Genomic DNA, 10,488 nt, shown 5'->3' with positions numbered 1-10,488 from the left:
TTTGGGTTGAGTTTAGTGATGGGAAAGAAGTTACTCATGATAGCTGTCTTCAAATATTAGAAACATTTTTTTTTAAAGGAGGTTCTTTATTTTATTTTTATCTTTATTTTTGAAAGTATTACAGATGCTCCTCCCTAATTCCCCCATTGACCCCCTCCTCCTGCTCACAACCCCCTCCTGCCTTCTCCACACTAATGACTGTGTCCATTGGTTATGCATATATGCATATAAGCTCTTTGGTTTATCTCTTCCCAACCCCCCATGCCCCTTCCCTGTGAAGTTTGTCAGTCTGTTCCCTACTTTCTTGTCTCTGGATCTATTTTGATCATCAGCTTATTTTGTTCCTTATGTTCCACAAATAAGTGAGATCATGCGGTACTTGCCTTTCTCTGAATGGCTTATTTTGTGTACCATAATGCTCAGAGGAGGATCAGTGAGAGATATTAGGAAGCAGGTCTTTCCTCAATGAAGAAAGTACTTTAAATCCGTCCAGCACCTCCTCCACAGTGGAATGGGCAGGGTTCTGAAGTCATGAGCATTCTATGACTGGAAGTATTCACGCAGAAGTTACTACAGATCCTCTATAGATAGAGTGATCATAGACTGTGTTACCCAAACTGGAATCCTTTTCATGTGAGAAAAAGTCATATACATAATTTTGTGAGATTTTAGTGAGTTTTTATTGTTTCAAGCACCAGGAAAAGAAAGTCTGTGTGATCATATTTCCTGAACCCCCCAATCATCAAAAAATATTTAAGAACTATTCCAATTCCAATGTATGGGTTGTGAATATAGTTTAGACTTTGAAATACTGTTGTTTAAAAACCATTGTATTGGCCTATTATAAGAGTGGATTCTGAAGTTAAGAGTGTCCCACAAAATCCAGTTGGTTTAATTACCATGTTGTGATAGGAAGACTCCACTTGGTGTGTTTACCAACATCAAACAGTCTGAGAATACTGAGATACTGTGAGCATTGACCCATGAACCAAGAGGTCACCAGTTCGATTCCCAGTCAGGGCACATGCCCAGGTTGTGGGCCTAATCCCTAGTGGAGGGCAGGTCGCAGCCAATCGATGTTCTCTCTCTCTCCCTTCCTCTTTCTCTAAAATCAATAAAGAAAATAAATAAATCTTACAACACACCTCTGTGGTTTGTCTATTCACCTAATACTAAAATTACTTCAATAAAATTTAAACCCCTTAGGGAACGTGTTTAAATTCCTTACTGTTCCTCTGTCCCCAGCATCCTGCATATGATGACTTACTAAATCTTCTCAGTGATGCTGTCACAATTGACTATCCCTCATTAGATTTGTCACCACTTGCTCAAGGGTTCAGATAGCTCATATTAGATCACTGATTCAAACTTAGATTTCCTAACACCAAAGCCCTGTATTTCCAGTATTCAATGTTATTTCTCAAGAAGCAAAGGGCTTTTTTTGTTGTTGTAGAAAACAAATCTTGAGACATTGAATGTGAGATGGTCACTGTTAGGAGAAGGAATTAGACTGGAACGTCTGGGCTCTATGGGAGAAACAAAGGGAGCGCCTCATGGTAACAGCCTATGCTACAGAAGCTGAACTAAGAGCAGGGGAGGTAACAATGAAACGCCCTTCCATTACTCGGGTGGCTTCTCATGAGTACTCCAGTGGCTTCACGGTATCTGCTATCATTTCCTCCTTCTTGCTTCATCTTAGGGAAACGGAGAATATATTTTTGAACAGAGAGCTCCTCCAGTTCTACTGGACACATAATATATTTCACTTCTTAAAAGCTGCCGGCAAACAGCGAGATTTGTTTTAGTGTCAGCCTACCATAAATTTATTTGCTTGTTAATGCAGCTTCCTCAGTTCATGTTTTTGCTAACTAGGAGCCTCAAAATGTCAATCTGTCCCCAGGGGTATATCAACCTCACGATCTGAACACAGTAACAAGAATAGAGTGTGGACTGCTCAGGAGCACACTCCACCTCGAGAAGCAAGGCATGCTGGGATCTCAAAACCGCAGAACCCTACAAAAGAACGAATTCTGGAACCACAGACTGAGAGAATCTCAGAAGTAGATGGAAATGTGGGGTGTACCCTGCCTTGTTTTGCTCTTTTGTCACATCCCCATAGCTTTAACTTCCTTTTATATGGATGGATGAACCCAAAATCTGGTATCATCAGAACATAACAGTGAACATCCTGGTCCACTGAAAGACAGAGAGAAAAGAGACTGGGGTCAAGGGGCATGGTTCACTTTGGCACTAGAGGCTCTTGGTACAAAGACATACATATTGATGTGATTCCACTATTACCATAGGAGCATGATCTATTTTTGTTTGTTTATTTAAGTGTGTGTTTGTTCCTCTCTTCCTGATTTTGGCAGAAGGCTCTATGCTTTTTATTTGGAGAACCAGCCTTCCTCAACCCTCTGAGGATATTACGTAGGAGGGCTGATCCAGTGCCCTGGCTCCAGTCTGACAACTGGCTCATTTCACCTCCCTAGCCATAGTTCATAAATAACCATGGCACCCCAGTCAGTCAAATAAAAGTGAACACTGGAATTTGATAAAACATGTAGGAAAGAGGTACTTTCTCTTCCCTGGAGATATTGATCTAGTGAAATATTAGCCTGATATTGTTGTGACCTTCTGGTCATCTTGTGATGAAAGCCTGGCTAAGAAGGAAGCTACCAGAGAGAAAAGCAGAACAAAGATGCTAACAGAAAAGCCTGATGAGGAGGAGATGGGGCACCCCACACTCCTCAGCCCTCTGTCATGGGGCAGGACAGTGTGGCCAGGTCAGGTCATTGCTCTGTGCGTAGAAGAGAGATACCCTCTAAGGAAGTGATGAGTTGCATAGCCAAAAAAGGAGGTGACTAAAAGTGAACATACAAATGCCATGTTACCTAACCATTTGAATCCTAGGTATCAGCCCATAAAAATGAAAGCATATGTCTATACAAAGGCTTATATGTAAATCATAGCCTCTTTATTTAAAACAGTCAAAAGCTTGATGCAACCTAAATGCTTATCAATAGCTGAATGGATTAAAAATATTACACCCGGTTTATAAAATGAAACACTACTCAGCATTTATAGGAATAAATGATTGATACATAAAGTGGAAATGCATCTCAAAATAATTATGCTGAGTTAAAGAAGCCAGACAAAAAGAATACCAGGCGAATGACTCTATTTATGAAAACTTGGAGAAAATGCAAACTGAGCAGTAGTAACGGAAAGTAAGGCCGGCGGTTGCCGGAGGACAGAGGATTGAGTTAGGGAGGGTTACAGAGGGGTATGATTAAAGTTTGAGAGGCAATGCATGTTTATTGTCTTGATTATGGTGATGGTGATGGTGATGGTGGTAATACATATGTCAACATGCATTAAATTGTACAATTTAAATATGTGTAGTTTATTGTAAGTCCATTATACTGCAAAAAGTAATTAAAGACAAAGGGCAGAGAGAGTCTGTGTTGGCCTGAGTCCCCTAGCAGAGCAGAGGACCCCTCCCACCAACCGCCAACCCACATTGATATGTGTCTTGCTGCAATAAAGCTGCATAACAAATCATTCAGTGGTTTAAAGATTGACCGCTTGTCACATTTAAAGGTCTGAGGATTAATTGCAACTTAGTTGGGATGGGCTGGACTCCAGGATCCAGGCTGAAGATTGGGTTCATGTCTGTTTCATGTGTTTCTTATGCTCCTTACAGCAGCAGTCATTCAGACACTGAGATATGCTCTGTGTATCCCAGTATGGGGCCAGGTGGATGGGCAGTAGCTACCGCGCCATATTCTTTTCATGGTGCAGCACAAGAGTGTGAGAGCCCAAGCCAAACTGGATACACATTTGCATGGTCTATGCTCATGTGATGTCTGTCAATGGTCCATCGGCCAAACAAGTCATAGTTATACCTCAACTTCAGTGGGGTAGAGAATACACTCAATCACAGTGGGAGGGGAAGGGAAGTGAATATTTATTGAACAATCATTTAAACTATCAATGTATGTATGTACCATGAGTAAAAAGGCAATCCTTTGAATGTTAAACCACTGATATATCTGGTATTGTTACAACATATGAATTCCTTTCCATCCTAAGAATAAGATCAGATGTGCACTGAAATCCAATGCTAAGTGAAAGTTACAATTTTTACAGCCAATAAATTTATTTACTTGATTCCTGTTTAAGTTTTCCTCACTTGAGCCCAAAGCCTCATTACTGCTATAAGCACATAAAACAATGACTGAGAAAGAGCAGAGTTCAAGAACATAAACCATATCTATCATTAATTGAGCACCTACTCTGTCAGTCACTTCACATTGTTTCATTTTAAACTCATGATATGCAGCCTGTTCACTGTTATACACTAGTCTTTTATGGAGAAAACTGAGGTTCCATGTCTCAAAAAAAGATGGGAGTTGAAAAGCGAATACAGGTCTGTCAAAGGGTTACCCAATTTACCATGTTTTTGCTCATGAGACAAAACAAAACATGGCACCAAAGGCATTTACGATATTTCTGTCTCCGATATTTCTGTCTCCGGACAAAGCTGTGGCTGCTTTGCTCTGAGAGATCGGCATCTATCCTGTGTGTTAACCCTTTCCTACCACCTTCCCGAACGGTTGCTCTCGGTGCTTAACTACTCTTTGACCTGAAAACTCTTTTTTTGTTGTTGTTATTGTTCTTATTTTATTTATTTATTTATTGATATATCTTTATTGTTGAAAGTATTACAGACGCTCCCCCCTCATTGCCACCCCTCCCGCCCCTGCCCCCGGCCTTCACCACTGTTGTCTGTGTCCATCCCTAACTCCGTGTGCTCATGCTGAGGCCTGAAACCCTGCTCTTCCAGCTAGCGGCTGGGCGACCACTGGGAACCCACATACACATTCGGTGCCTCAGTTTCTTCCTTTATGAAAGGAGAAAGCAATCTATCTCCTGCCTACCTGATCTGACAGTTAAATATGATAAACTGAAAGCAGTTTCTAAATGATAAAGTGCTTTAACATATTATGTAGAATTAATATTATCCTCTCAATTAAAGTTACTAATAATGATTCAGAGAAACTAATCTTTCTTGGTAGAATTTTAATTGTTATGACAGCTGGTTTTGTTGGGCAGTATTTATAGACAGAAGAGGGCATTCTTGCCGAACGGCTCTTCATTTAGATCATATAGAGACATTGTCTCGGTCTTCCTGTAAGACAGTAACCTCTGTTATATCTGGCAGATTCAATACCACATCCAGCCCTCATTACCCGCAGCTCTCTCCAGCAGTCTCCAGCCACTGCATGGTCACCAAAAGGTCTCCCAATACCGGCTGTGACGCTGTTCTTTTTTCTAAGAGGTCTTTATTAACTCCTCTGCCTCTACTGAGTCCTGGAGGCCAGGTAGGTGATTAATGGCCCCTGAATTATGATCCAACTAGAAAGGCTGTTGGTGAAAATTTATACTCAGAGTGGTGAGCTAAAATTCCTTCCACCCAGGTCCTTGACATTCATTGCACAGTTTAATTGTGAAGAGTAGTAGTTAGTGAGAGCACAGGGGGAGAGGGTGAGCCAGGCGCTGAGAGTCTGGGCTGGAGGCCAGTGCTCCCACAGTAAAGTTCCATCGGGGAGGGATGAATCACCCAGTGGACAAATTGCAGCACTGGAATGGGACTTTCATCATCATTATGTTTTATCAATAAGGAAACTAAGGCACAAAGAAACTAATGAGTAAAGACAATAGTAACACCACCACCAACGGCCTTTTTGTTTTAGTACCTTTCATGAATCAAGCTCTAGGTAGGAGCTTGATTCAACAGTGGTGAATCTTTACAAGCATGGAAGTACACAAAGCTAATCTCAAAAACACTATGGGGAATTTAGATACCATCCTCTTCAGTTTATAGATGAGAAAGTTGAGGCTCAGGGAGATCCAGTACATCGTCCAAGATTATGCAGCAATTGTAAGCAGGGTATGCCTAGATTCCAAAACCTCTGCTCCTTCCAGTGTACCCAGACATGCTTTAACCGTTACTCTTTGCTGCTACCACCAAAGTCAAGTTTACTGTATGCCAAGCCCTGTGTACACATGTTGTCATTGCTGTACCATTCGATCAAAGAGGAAAATGAGATTTGGTGTGGGTAAGCAGTGTGCCTGAAGCCCTGGGAGTGGCAAGAAGCAGAACTGGAATTCTAGCAGGGCTGTCTGACTCAGGGATATTTATCTTAGCCCCTACCACACCCAGCAGCAGCTGCCACTCATAACCAGCACTGTCCCTATATACCCAATACTATGATTGAAAATATATCTTTGAAGACATAAGACTATTGAAAAGTTGCCTGAAGATATCAGGATGAGATGAGTTGGAGCAACGAGGGCAGTGTGTAAAAGAATCTGCTTCTGTTACCACTGCACCAATGTGTGCAATCCAATGTCATGAAGAAGACCTTATTTTAATAACTGACCATGACACTTGTCAACCTATGGAATACACAGACATCAAGAGTTCAAAGTAAACTCCCTTCCTACATTGGAAGAATCCTGGTGCTTAATAAAACCACATTGTCCTTCTACTGGACTGGAAAATTGGATGAATCAGGCTGCCAAAATGCATGCAAACCTCTGAGCCTTGCTAAGCTTCCCTGAGTAAATAAATTGAGAAAATAAAGTATCTTTTTTACTTGCATATAAAAACAAGAAAATGAATGTCTTTTGCATAATTGCTACAAAGGGCCCCAAACAAGACATTTCCATTTGCAATTTCATATTTCAATAAAGTTTTATTCATTTTCATTTGCAAATGAATTGGTTGTTTGTGAAGGGAGGACTCCTTGCTCTGCTGGTGCCAGATGGTGAGGAGGAGCTTCCACCCCAACAATGGCCTTTATGCTGACCAGGAGACCTCTCACTTGTCCCCTTGTGTCTCCTCTCCCAGTTGCCCCCGCCTATTAATGTAGTTACATTTTTCTTCCTACCTGGTTGCCCAATTGCCTTATTTCCTAAACAGAGACTACAAATGTGCTAACATTTGTCTCTTCAACAAATATTGATGGAATACCTACTATGTGCCAATAACTGTTCTAAATACCACAGGTGCAGAGCAGACAACACTATGTGCCTTCTAGAATGGAAGATCCAGACAAATACCCATGTTTGTTCAGAGCAGATATTTGGGGGGCAGGCATAAGGAGCATTAAAACATTTTATGACAGTGGAAAAGCGTGCACGGAGGTGTGAAGAGGATACTGTAGCACTCATGAAACAGGGAGATATGTGGCCGAGTGGAGCGGGCAAGGGAAGTGGGGGGAGATGAGTCTGGAAAGATGGCAGGTGCCAGAGACTGTGTGGATCTTGCAAACTATATCAGGGATATGAGAGACAGCATGTTGCCTTGAAATAAACTAAAAACTAAAGATCCACAGAACATTTATTTGACAGGGCAGAAGAACTTCCTTTGAAAAGGCATTTGGCCATTGACTGGATTTCTAAATTCTTATTTATACTGTTTATTCTCCAGTGTCTGCGAATTGTGGTGGGAGTGGTGGCATTATGCATCTCTGGACCCTTGAATGCTCAAATCTGATCTTGACTCAGCCAATGCTCGTGAAAGTTCCAAGAAAAAGACTTTTCCCCCCAGAGAAAAGAGGGGGAGCAAAGTGCACTCTTGATGTTCTTTAGTCAAAATCCCATGGTGGGCTAAAAGGTGACTATTTTTACCCATGCCAAGAATTCACTACTATGATGAGAAACAGAAAGTCCAAGGGGAAAATCAAGGAAGGATACCTATCAGAGCTAAAGTATTTTCTCCCCAAGGCTGGGAGCTTAGCTGTTTGAATGTATTGGCATATGAGATTTCCTTGCTTCTGTCAATTTTCCATGTAGATAAAGGTTAGGCAATTTCAACTATACCTTTTCATAAGAAAAGTAGATAGAAAAAAATGAAGAGGAGATGAAAGGGATAGGTGAGAGAGATAACATTTGCTCTCAAGATCACAGAGAAAGATGTTTATCCCAGGCCTCCGAGGATGAAGTTAATGAACAATGACCCCTTGGAAGCAGTTCTGCGGTCATCTGATACCTTGGTCTAACTTGCCCTTTGGGACACTTGGCCCTTATAGTTTTGCTCAAATCAGAGGATAAGGGAAGTTTCAAGAGGTAGATACCAGAATTCATGCTATTAAGATAGGTGGAGCTTATGTAAACCGATAGAAAATTAAAGATGAAGACCTTATTTCCAGTCAGTTTTGTAGATCAATCCTTTACAAAAAAAGAACATGTCCAATTTTAGTATTGGTAGGACCAAGCATTTCTTTAAAAGTAGACTTGTTAGTTGAAAGTATCACTAAATGTTAAAATGGAATAAGGGAAACTTATACACCAGCCTTGGGACCCAAGGTTAATGGCATGCTGGGAGGGACATGAAGATAGAATTTAATTGGCCATGCCCTAGGTGGTGCCCGGGATCTCTTTCTCATTTCAGTGGTGTTTAGACAGAAGAGCCCCGGAGATGCCTCCTTTCCAGTGGCCACCTTCGGAACCACCGCAGCCATCCTCAGCCCCTGAGACCAGCCAACACTGTTTTTGTGAGCTCAACTCCTTATTCTCTAGCAACCATGAGCTCCCAAATTCATCAGAATTATTCCAAGGTGAAGGCCACCATCAACCACCTGGTCAACCTGCATCTGCAGGCCTCCTACACCTACCTGTGTCTGGGCTTCTAGTTCTACCAAGATGATGTGTTTCTGGAGGGCATGGGCCACTACTTCCTCCAATTGGCTGAGGAGAAGCATGAGGGCATCTGGCCTCTCTTGAAAATGCAAAAACAACCCGGTGGCCATGCCCTCTTTCAGGACATGCAGAAGCTATCCCAAGATTAGTGAGGTAAAACTCAGGACAACATGAAAGCCACCATGGTTCTAGGGAAAATCCCAACCCAGGTCCTTTGAAATCTGCATGCTCTGGGTTTTACCCAAATAGACACTCATCTCTATGACTTCCTGGAGAACCACTTCCTGGATGAACAGGTGAAGCCCATCAAGAAGATGGACAACACCTGACTAACCTCTGCAGGCTGGCTGGCCCCCAGGCTGGGCTGGGCAAGTATCTCTTCCAGAGGCTTAACCTCAAGTAGGAGCCTTTGGAGCCCAGAGGTTTTTGAGGGAGTCTTCTGCATCACCCTCATGTCTGGCTTCTGCCTTAGACTCTCCTTACAATCACTAGGTATACTTTTAACCATCCTGGAGCCCTACCCATGCAATAGACCAAATGTAAACAAAGATTTTTGCAACAACGAGAGAGAAACACAGAGAGACAGAGAGAGACAGAGAGTGAGAGAGAGAGAGAGACAGAGAGAGAGACAGAGAGTGAGAGCGAGCACATTTTATTGAGTCCCTCTATCCATTTAGCAGGTTAATGCATTAGAAGTGAATCAGAACCGAGCTGCTTCAGAGTCCCTGGTCAGGGTTGTCTCAGTAGCACCAAGTTCCTCCTTCCAAGAAAGACCAGGACAGAAGGCATGTGGCATAGTGTTTGGACATTTTCCAAATGGTTGAAAGCTTGGCCCAAGCTACCTCAACATGGAGCTGCTTACCTGGTGATGAATGTTGTTATTAGCATTCATGGCATTTACCATTCCGTGCTTATAAAGAAGGACAGTAATTTATGGCTGGGTTATGTGTCTGGATTAAACAGAGGAGGAAGAATGCCAAAAGCAAGGCCTGAAGACTTGGCTTTCTTTGCCGTGGCTAACAATAACATTTCTCAGTTCTAGAACCCTCATTCCATTTCCCTGACTCATTTCTACTCTTTGCTCGATGCCCTCCTCCCTCCTCCCCCATCAGCCTAGAGAGGCCTCTATAAAGGGAAGAGAAGGTAATAAGAAGGGATGGTGATAATTTAGTATCTTTACTATACTAGGCACTGGACTAAATACTTTTGCACTTGTCTTTCCATTTAAGCTGCACAGGAATGCGGACAGGGGTAATTTACCCCCACTTACAAGTGAGGAAACTTGCCCTAGAGAGTTGGTAGATAACAAAGCTGGAATTCAAATTTAGCTCTGACTCCCAAAGTGGGCTCTTTCCATGTATCTTCATGTATATCACTCTTCTCCAATAGTTGTACTTGTTCCTTGTCTCGTGTGTGTGTGTGTGTGTGTGTGTGTGTGTGTGTGACAGCACATTCATGTAATACACACTGAGATTCTATTGTGTGCTAAAAAAAAACACTAAAGAATCAAAAATATAGAAAACAGAGTGCCCACTTTCAAGCCACTCACAGTTGGTATATGCATGTATGCTTGAGGCTTGGGATTGATAAAGAATGTACATTCGTAAGTACCTCTTAAGATAGAATGTTTATTCATTCATTTATTCCTTCATTCTGCAAATGTTTATTAAATACCTACTTTATGCCAGGCATTATTCCGTGCCAGTGTTTATCAATCCTGGCCGCATATTAGAATAACCTAGTGCACCTAGAAAACAAACAAAAACACACACACAC

General features: G+C 41.9%; 1 pseudogene; it reads left to right on the top strand.

Moving 5' to 3' along the window:
• The first annotated feature begins 8,490 nt into the window (after positions 1–8,490).
• LOC118630143 lies at positions 8,491–9,115 on the top strand (annotated as a pseudogene).
• Positions 9,116–10,488: the final 1,373 nt, after the last annotated feature.

This window comes from Molossus molossus, unplaced genomic scaffold (assembly GCF_014108415.1).
Source record: "Molossus molossus isolate mMolMol1 unplaced genomic scaffold, mMolMol1.p scaffold_m16_p_14, whole genome shotgun sequence".
Lineage (NCBI taxonomy): Eukaryota > Metazoa > Chordata > Mammalia > Chiroptera > Molossidae > Molossus > Molossus molossus.
The sequence above is the reverse complement of the archived record's forward strand: the minus strand, read 5'-3'. Positions and strand labels throughout refer to the sequence as shown.